Below are 9,279 nucleotides of genomic sequence, written 5' to 3' on the forward strand. Positions count from 1 at the left end.
ATTGGGCGGCCGCTGGACCGAAACCATTTTTATGTCTGTGACGTAATTTGTAATAACGCCCCCCTTCCAACCACAGTTGTATCAACTACACGGCTGTCTTTCTCAGAAACAAATCCAAATCAGCACTGACTGTACATGTCACACAATCCAATGAAATTTCATACCCCTCTGGACCAGTGGCGGGTTTAGGGATGGGTCAAAGGGTACTCATGGAAATCTCATCCCCAGTGATGTTTTATCTTTCTATTTGTGACTTTTAGTAGCGATTTCCAACCCCCTGATTTTTGACACATACTTTTGCTAATCAAAATACAACTATTCAATAAATGTTTTACGAGCTGCTGTTCTAGTACGTGTAGCCAATGCTTCGTACTTCGTAATGCACTTTGCCAAATTAAATTTCATTCAGTATTTATTGAAATACGCAAAATCAAAGTTCTAAAATTAAAATTCCCCATAGGAAGCCCATACAAAATAATCTGTACAACGCAATGTATGGGAATTTTTTTTTCGAACACACACACACAAAAATTGTATATAGTTCATCAGTCAGAAAGAGGGAGCTTTCCCTCACTCACAGCAAGAGAAAAGTCAGTGAGATCTTTATGAGGCCGACCAGCAGCAGAACGACTTCCACAGAGACAAATAATAGCCGAATGTAGTAGGGAAAAAGATAATCTGCAGCGAATAAAGGTGATCATAACATTATATTGTTGATTCTTCTTTGTAGCAAGGAGTGAGGCTAATCTTTTGTAGGTGGTTTCTGCAGGCTTGCTCATTCCTCCCAAAGCTGAGAACACAAGAGGTGTGAATGATGCCCTTTCAATTTCACGCACACGTTGTTCGTAATTCCTACGCTTTTCTCGATCATGAGAACGAAAGCAACTGGCAAGAGAATTGCAGTGATTTGTGCTGGCCAATGGATTAAAAACACGAACATCAAAATAAGCTTGCAGATGACGAACACCCCAGAATCCCTGAGCTCTCACATCCAAACAAGCACCACATTCAGTATTTGTAGAGCGATGAAAAAATCATTCACCAGAGACAGGCTGTAAAGTAGGCTCAGTGGCTACATTTGGACAAACTTCTGACATTAACTGGGCTGTAATATCTCTAACTTCGTTATGGCATAATGTTGGATAACCACCATGGGAACACGTAAAAGCATGTTCAACTTAATGAAGTCCCACAGATACACTCAGTAGGCAGATGGAGTAGAGGCCAGCCATAACAGAGGCAAACAGCATCACGGAAATCACTCTTATGCAGAGCAAACCCATGCTCATCAATTGGTAAAGCAGTCAATCAACTGGATGCTCCCTTCAAACAAGCAAATTCCCTAGCACGCTGCAGATCCAGAGAAAGCTGGGGATGAAGAGCAGAAGCCAACTCTTCACAGCTGCGACGGTTCTTGAGATAGATTTCCTGTTTCAAAACAAATTGCTTATCAAGTTCAGTGACAGTGAACTCAGTTATCTGTTCAATAAGGAGAGACAAACACCTCGAACAGGCTCTGCCTTCTGTGTACACCCTCCAGTGCCTAACTGGTAAAGTAGATAATAACAATAACGACACCAGGGGGCCAGTCACTTTCTGTGAAGAATCAAACTGAGCAACAGATGACACACACGGGTTAATAATGCCAAGACCACCCAAGCGTGAAGGAAATGACGATAAATGTCTCTCAAGATCACCAAATACACATTTACCAGTTGAGGTGGGCAGGAAATGCAAACTGAAAGTACGGGAAAGTACGGGATTTTACGGCACCACTTGTCAAAAGTTATCGAGTTTTCGGCGAGTTTCTGTGACCTGTGAAGCTGAAAGAAGTCATCCTGGGCAAAGTAGACATGCTGATTTTGAATTTACCATCCGTTTTTTGGTGAAGAGACGTTTTCCGGTCGCCCACGACGAAAATATGTCTTGTAAAAAGGTATACCACCATCTAGGACTGTTAAGAATCCTGCGTAACAACCACCCTGGTGTTCAAGACACCCATCCGCATCAGTCCAAGTATAGTTGAACAGTAAGCAGTTTGTTGTGTTGTGAGGAATAGCTTTATACTTATAGCATGCAATATCATGCATAACTTGTAAAAAAATCTTTGTTAGGCACATGATACATACCTTGTAAAGCTTCTCAACTACCTGTTGTGATATTCTGATGTGCTACTGCTGTTATTGTTAATTATTTTGCAGCTGCAATGGTTGTAATTCTTGTCAGAAACAGCTTATTGTTGTTCTTTATTAAGTAGCGATGTCATCATATTATATAATAATTAGTATTCTCCATACATTTAGTGTCACATATAAAGTGAAGTAGTATCTAAAAAATGCTACCTTGCCATAGCACTGAACATTACTGATCATGTATGTTGCAATCTGATTGTCATGTTTTTACAAAGTAATTGTTGATGATGACCTGTGATGCCAAAGGTCATATTCTGTGCAATATTAATTATACACAGGTACCCCACTTACATTTAGAGATAATTAACTAGTGATATTGTGTGACAGGATGCATTATTATTAGCAAATTACTGACTCAACCATTAAATATTATAACTGGTCATTCTACAGAGAATCGGTCACTTTAGAAAGGTTTTATTCATCTCATGCATTTTACTACATTGAGTGGTTACGTGGTGAAAAGTTCATGTCATTAAGAGATTCCTGTTAAAAGTTATGGCACTTTGGATATTGTGCCTGGTGCCATGCTAATGTACAGAAAAGCCCTAAAAATGTCGTACACAAAAATCACCGCTCTACCAACTTCTTTTGCTTGTAACTCTTGAATGGAACCACTGATTGAGGTGAGGCTTGTACTAAAATGATTCTAAAAGAATGCACAATATTTGCCATACCAAAGAATATCAGGAATGTAAACTTTTTCATTTAGTTGGACATCCCTACTTTTAGCTACAAAGAGCTACCACCAGTCTCTATCATAAAATTAATGCCATACTCAGGGGCGGATCCAGGAGCTGGCAAGGGGAGGGGCACAAACAGGCTAAGTTGCAGGTGGTTGGGAGAGCCAGATCTACTTGTTAGTTGCTACATTTTTGAAGCAGCAAATAATCACCTATTAGTAGTGTCTCACTGTTGATTTTTGCCATTTTGGCCTTTGCAGATGATTGTGAAGTCTTAAAAGCTGTTTAAAAGTCTCTGAATGTCTCAAACAAAAACAACACGATAATTATTTTTAGAGGCACTTAATACGCACGAAGGTGCTGGGTGACTATTTCACAGTTAGTTTGATTTGCTTTGGTTTCAGGCGAATTTGTAATAAATGCTAGTAAAATGTGCATATTTTCATGAGTTTTATAAACTGATCTTGGCCTGACATAAGTTTAGTATTTTAATCAAAAGTAGCTATGGCTGGCTCCTCCACAAGGTGGGGGGGCATTTGCCCCAAATGCCCCATTCTGGGTCCGCCATTGATACTCCCAAGACTCCCAACACCAACGGCCAGCCTACATGCTAATTAAACCCACAATTAAATATATTTGAGTGTTGTATAAAAGTACACAGCTAGCTGTGCGTATGTGAGCGGCATTGTGTAATCAACAACACAAACAGTAACTTTCCTTTGATTGTTATTTAAATAGCTATATAGCTATATAGCTGTACACACCAAAATCTGTTAAATGTATAAACCTTTCAATATTCAGAGTTTGCCATCATTTTCTAGGGAGCTGCATTGAGTGCATTCTAAGGTCCTGTCTAGTGACTACACCATTGTATTTGAGTGCACATATATAGGCGTGTACTGTGCAGAGCTGCTGTACAGGCTATATAAAATAGGTACCTGGAAAATCAACAATTGTACACTATATACACATAAAAATTGAGGTATCAAGATCGAGATACACTAATAGAGAAGTCACCTCTAATACAACAGTCAAATAAAAAATTTTAATGTGATGAACCCATGCTGAAATCACTCTCAGATTCCATCTCAGAGGGTATAACTTTCAAAACTTTCCTGAGGGAGCATGCCCCCAGAGTCCCCTAGGTTGGCATGCTTTGCATGTTAGTGTGCTTTCCCTGTAGTGTCATTTCATTTTGATCCTCCCCTCCCCCCCCCCCCCCCCCCCCCCAAAGTCTGGATCCACCCCTGCTCTGGACTAGCTACCAGATCCAGCATAAATTTTCTCTAGCACCTTTTTCAGTGATTAGTTATGTGATGGCAGACCATCGTTTTATTTATGCACATGTTCAGGATTCTCAATATTTTGTCTTACATAATACAGCTAAGTTTTATCAAGAAGTAGCTAATATGATATCTTGTTAATTGTTAGCTAGAGAATTGCTTCTCGTGCAAACATTGCAGGTAAGGATATATGTACGCTATACACTGATTGTAGTTACAAACAGGCAAAACACAGACTACTAAATGACACTAGCATATCATTTCTATGTTAGATTAGCTACATAATGTATTTATTTGCATGCATGGTACACAACTGACTGAATTTTATGCCAGCCAGTAGCTATGTGTTTACAAATGTATGATTTTTACAAATGTTTTTTTTTTCAAAAGACTACAGGGATATGATGGAGATGCATTGAGTGCTAGCATTGCACATGTGATTTACAATGGAGCAAGCAAATCATCTTCCACTGAGATGTTGTAATACGTAAGATTTAAGTCTTATGATGAATTTTGTTGATTTCATGACTTTCTTAATTTTTCCATGAAAATCAAAAAAAAAGTGATTCCACTGAGTAGTGCAGTACATTAGTCCAACCAGTCCAGTGAATAGATACATCCACCTCTTGACAAATCACATGTCTACAACCATCACTCTTCCATTATAACTGTCAGCCTTCTCATAAACCTCCTGTACACATTTGCTGGTCAAGCTCAGAGTAGCAATTCCAGCATATCTTTCTGGATCACGTGATCTCATGTGAGATCGGTCTTATCCATTTTAATATATGCATTATTTTTATATTATTGTGACTTCATCATAAAAGTTAATTAGAGGTTAGTTTGCTATTTGCATACTGAATTACACTGGCGATGTTTAAAATGTCTGCAAATAATGTGTCACTGTGTTTGTATCATCATTATCATCATCATTAAATGAGTCCAGTTTCTTTCTTAAGTATCAAATGAAGGTGTCTCTGCTGGAAATGGATGCCTGTGATATGTTCAAGGATTAAAACAATTTCTTTGGGCATACACCCAAAGTTCTAAAACTCTTAGTTTATGCAAGTGTTTGTGTTGTGCTAATTCATACAATCAGTCTCAGTTATTTGAGGGGGTCAATTGTCAATTGCTTCTATCACAGAATATCTTAACAATTGCAATTAGAAAAACCTCCCTCAATGCAGGGAATTAAGGTTGTGAATTTCTTGTGGTTAACTAGAAAAAACTCGTTGCTGCTGCTTGTAATACTAGGAACAATAAGATAGGTTGTATAAGAGTACTACAAGCAGCTCAGGGCTGTAAATTATGCCCAACAAAAATTAATCCAAATTTTTTTTATTATTTATGTATTTAGCTGCTTATAAAACTTTAGTTAGGCACTGGAGGGTGAACATAGAAGGCAGAGTCTGTAAAAGAGCATTAGCAAAATCTTCAAGTAAGAAGGGCTGAAAAAAGCCAATCCATAGTGACTTTAACTGCAGGCTACCCAGATTCTGACCAAGCACTACACTTGGTGCTAACCATGGAGGTCACCTAAATAGGAAATATTAATGCGTTTATTATCAAAATTTGCCAGTTTGGTACTGGACACAGAAGGAAGAGTGAGGTGTTTATCACAACTTGCTTAGAAATTTTGCTGAGCTTCACCTATTAGCTATTTCAACATTGCCTGTAATTATTAATGAATGATTGCTGTATTAAAACACTATATTTTACACGTTGACTGTTCTATTAGAGAAAAGCTGATTTCATTTAAACACATCTCTCATTTTTAAGGAATATAAAGGCAATTATATTTAGAGCTTTCAATTTTATTTGAGAGGGGAATCCTTATTCATTACCAAATAACCAAGGGAACTATTATATTCAACCTTATCATGTGACTATTATTCACTGACTGATGCTCAATTAGAGTATATTATAAGCCAGTAAGTTAAGGATGATGATATCTCAGGCAGTAAGGCTACATGGCTTATAACTTCTACATTGTATCCTTTCATCATTTACACTGAGACACACATGTACTTGTTAACTAACTTAACATTGCATCATTGACTCAAATGTTGTTGGGACACCTGGAAGGAGCAGACAATCTTTCCCCTCTGTACACTTTGTCCACACACTAAATACATAATAAGCATTCATAGTACAATATGAATATGTTGCCTATTGTGACATTACAGAATTACACCTTGCTGAAAATTAATCATGATTCTCATCAGCTTTAATAATTGCTTCTAGCAAGTATAGATTTTGGCATTAATGAAAAATATGACTTCTATAAAAACAATTATCAATTTCCATACAAATGGATACACCTCTGAATTGGTCCACTCCTCAAATGGTTTACTTCCATTATTCCATAATTATTTCATGCAATACACACCCATAACTCCACACATCACTTGAAGTTGAGAATTTGTGATAAAGAAGGCCCTATAATTATGTGGTCATAGTGTTCCATCATCTAATATACACACAACAACTAATGCTAACCTCAGGTGCCGTCCGTTTTACTGCTATCTTCCCCCCGAAGCCACATAATTGTTGTTGTCAGTTACATCATGAGCTATTCCAAAATCAGGTGTGGATACCAACCACTGGATTAAATTAAGCAGTATAGCTATTCCTTAACCTTACACACATCACTTGATACTATATATATTCCTAGCAGCCAGGTCTCTGTGTACAAAGTGTGTGTTAGCAAGGTAGTTCAGTTGTTCTGCAATGTTAGAATTTCAATATGAGAGTCTTCAACTCATTGTGATGGATCACTACACCATGTTCTCTGCTACAGATATAGTACAAATAATTGCATCATCTACTAGCATTATACTGACTACTATTTTACCAAATGTATGGATTCAACTTCAGTTTGTGAAGGTATAGTTTTTCAGGTCTCCCTTAAGGGATGGGTCAGTTTTAACACAACATGATGTAGTACAGTTACATGGAGTAGTGACTGAAGAGGAGAACATGATGATTGTACTGGAGTATATACCTGCAGAAACTTCATCCTGAACGTTTTGAATTGAGTGTCTTCACTTCTACTTGTATAAGATCAACAGAACAGTCAGTCCATGTGCCCAAATGGACTATTCCAAAGTGACCAGATCCAAGTTGTTTTGTACTTCTACAAGAGAAGATTAATGTATGCAATGCACACACTCATAGTACTTCAGTTGTCCTATATATATTAGTAGTCCAGAAAGTGAAATAATTAATTTCTATTGCGTCCCGGACATTGATATATGAAGTATTGTCCACTAATATCAAGAGTCCATAATAATATTATGGACTCTTGCTAATATCAATAGTGTATATGATTCTATCAGCATTAACAATGGATCAATGGTAATTATAAGAACATCTAATGATTCAACACTGGACACAATTATTATTAACACTAAGCCAGATGGCAGTAGCCCTGGTGATGATAACAATTCATCTAACATTGCATGGATTAATTACTTCTCTTTGTTGTAATAATTGTTTTGTTACTGGTATGGAGGAAGAAATGGATCAGTGCTTCTCAAAATGAGGTACCGATGGTATATATAATGCAAATTGAATGGAATTTTACAATGCAAAGACAACTTAACACATCCTACTCATACACAGGAGCTCAAGATGCACAGTATACTTCCTGATATTTTGTTACCTCATCTTCTATGGTTGAAACAATTTACGAGCAAGTGTAACACGCTACAAAAAATCTAAAACTACTAAACCATGAAGCTATCTAGCTAGTTGTAGAATATAATTTACAGACTATGAGAATATGTTACCTTCAAGTGGTTCAACATTCTGCAACCTTTTGGTTGTGAGGAGCCAATTAAGAGAAACTAGATCCCAAATCTTCTAATGTTGTAGTTTTTTATATCTCCATTTTTCGTATTATATCACCCTTATTTCCTTTATAAGGTGTTTATGGTAAGTCAGTTGACCTAGTGTGTTACCACCACTATTGCGGCGCAGTCCTAAAATCATTTCCTTGTCAACTGGAAACATTTGATCAGTTTTGTGTGACACTGGTAACTATTTGATGATGGTATGATGGTAATAGTTGTTTCAACACTGTGGTATAAAGGTAGCTAAACCAGAAAACATTTCTTATGCAGAAATTCCCATCCATGCACGTGCCATTCCATCACATTCAACTTTATCAAGGAGAAGATGTGTACCATCCTGGGAAATCGTAAGGTTGTCATGATCATGTACCACAGATCCTACATATTGCCATGCATGTAGATCCAAGTATATATGTGACCGGATTTCATATAACAAGGCTTCCACACACACAAAATCAAACGATTTTACCAGAAATGGATTGCTGGTCTAATACACTATCATATTTCACACTGTACTTCCTTCAGCACTGGCAAGTCTGGTTTCTGTAGCAGCTTTCTTCCGACCCTGTCAAAGCCACGAGTGTGAGATTGGCACCATTAAATGGCCATGGCTTTGTGATAATGGTGTGTAGTGAGCTGGGACTTCACAGAGAGCTCGCCAATAGTGTTCTCAGTCAATTTGGAGTAATTTGAGGGCCATGGAGAGCCCAAACTTGGCCTCTGGATTCCGATCATCTTCTTACTTCATTTTATACCCGTATATTAAGACCACCGTCCACCCCCACCCTCCCACCCTATTACTACCACCGTCCACCCCCACCCTCCCACCCTATTACTACCACCGTCCGCCCCCACCCTCCGACCCTATTGCTACCACCGTCCACTCCCACCCTCCCACCCTATTACTACCACCTGTGATATTATTACCCGCTCGAAAAAAGCTGCTCAAAACAGGGCAAATTTTGGGTATCAGAAATGTATACACCCACACAGTGATAGCTAGTGAACAGATGAACAATTGGTGCAAATTTTGTTTGCACAGCTGTAGGCACTGGGAAGTTATTACACAATGATTCCTTAAAATCGCCATATCTCCTAACGAAGCTTTGTGCGTCGAAGCCTTGTTTTGTCAAATTCAGTCACATATAGCTAGTTTTAATAACTGCATACTTACCTATAATGATCGTAGTTCTACAGTACCAATCCATTTGGAGGCAGCTGATAGCAACTTAGTCACATTCACGGTGCTAACATTGCGGGCTGTATGGTG

The sequence above is a fragment of the Dysidea avara genome, chromosome 3, assembly GCF_963678975.1.
Source record: "Dysidea avara chromosome 3, odDysAvar1.4, whole genome shotgun sequence".
In the NCBI taxonomy this organism is placed as follows: Eukaryota; Metazoa; Porifera; class Demospongiae; order Dictyoceratida; family Dysideidae; genus Dysidea; species Dysidea avara.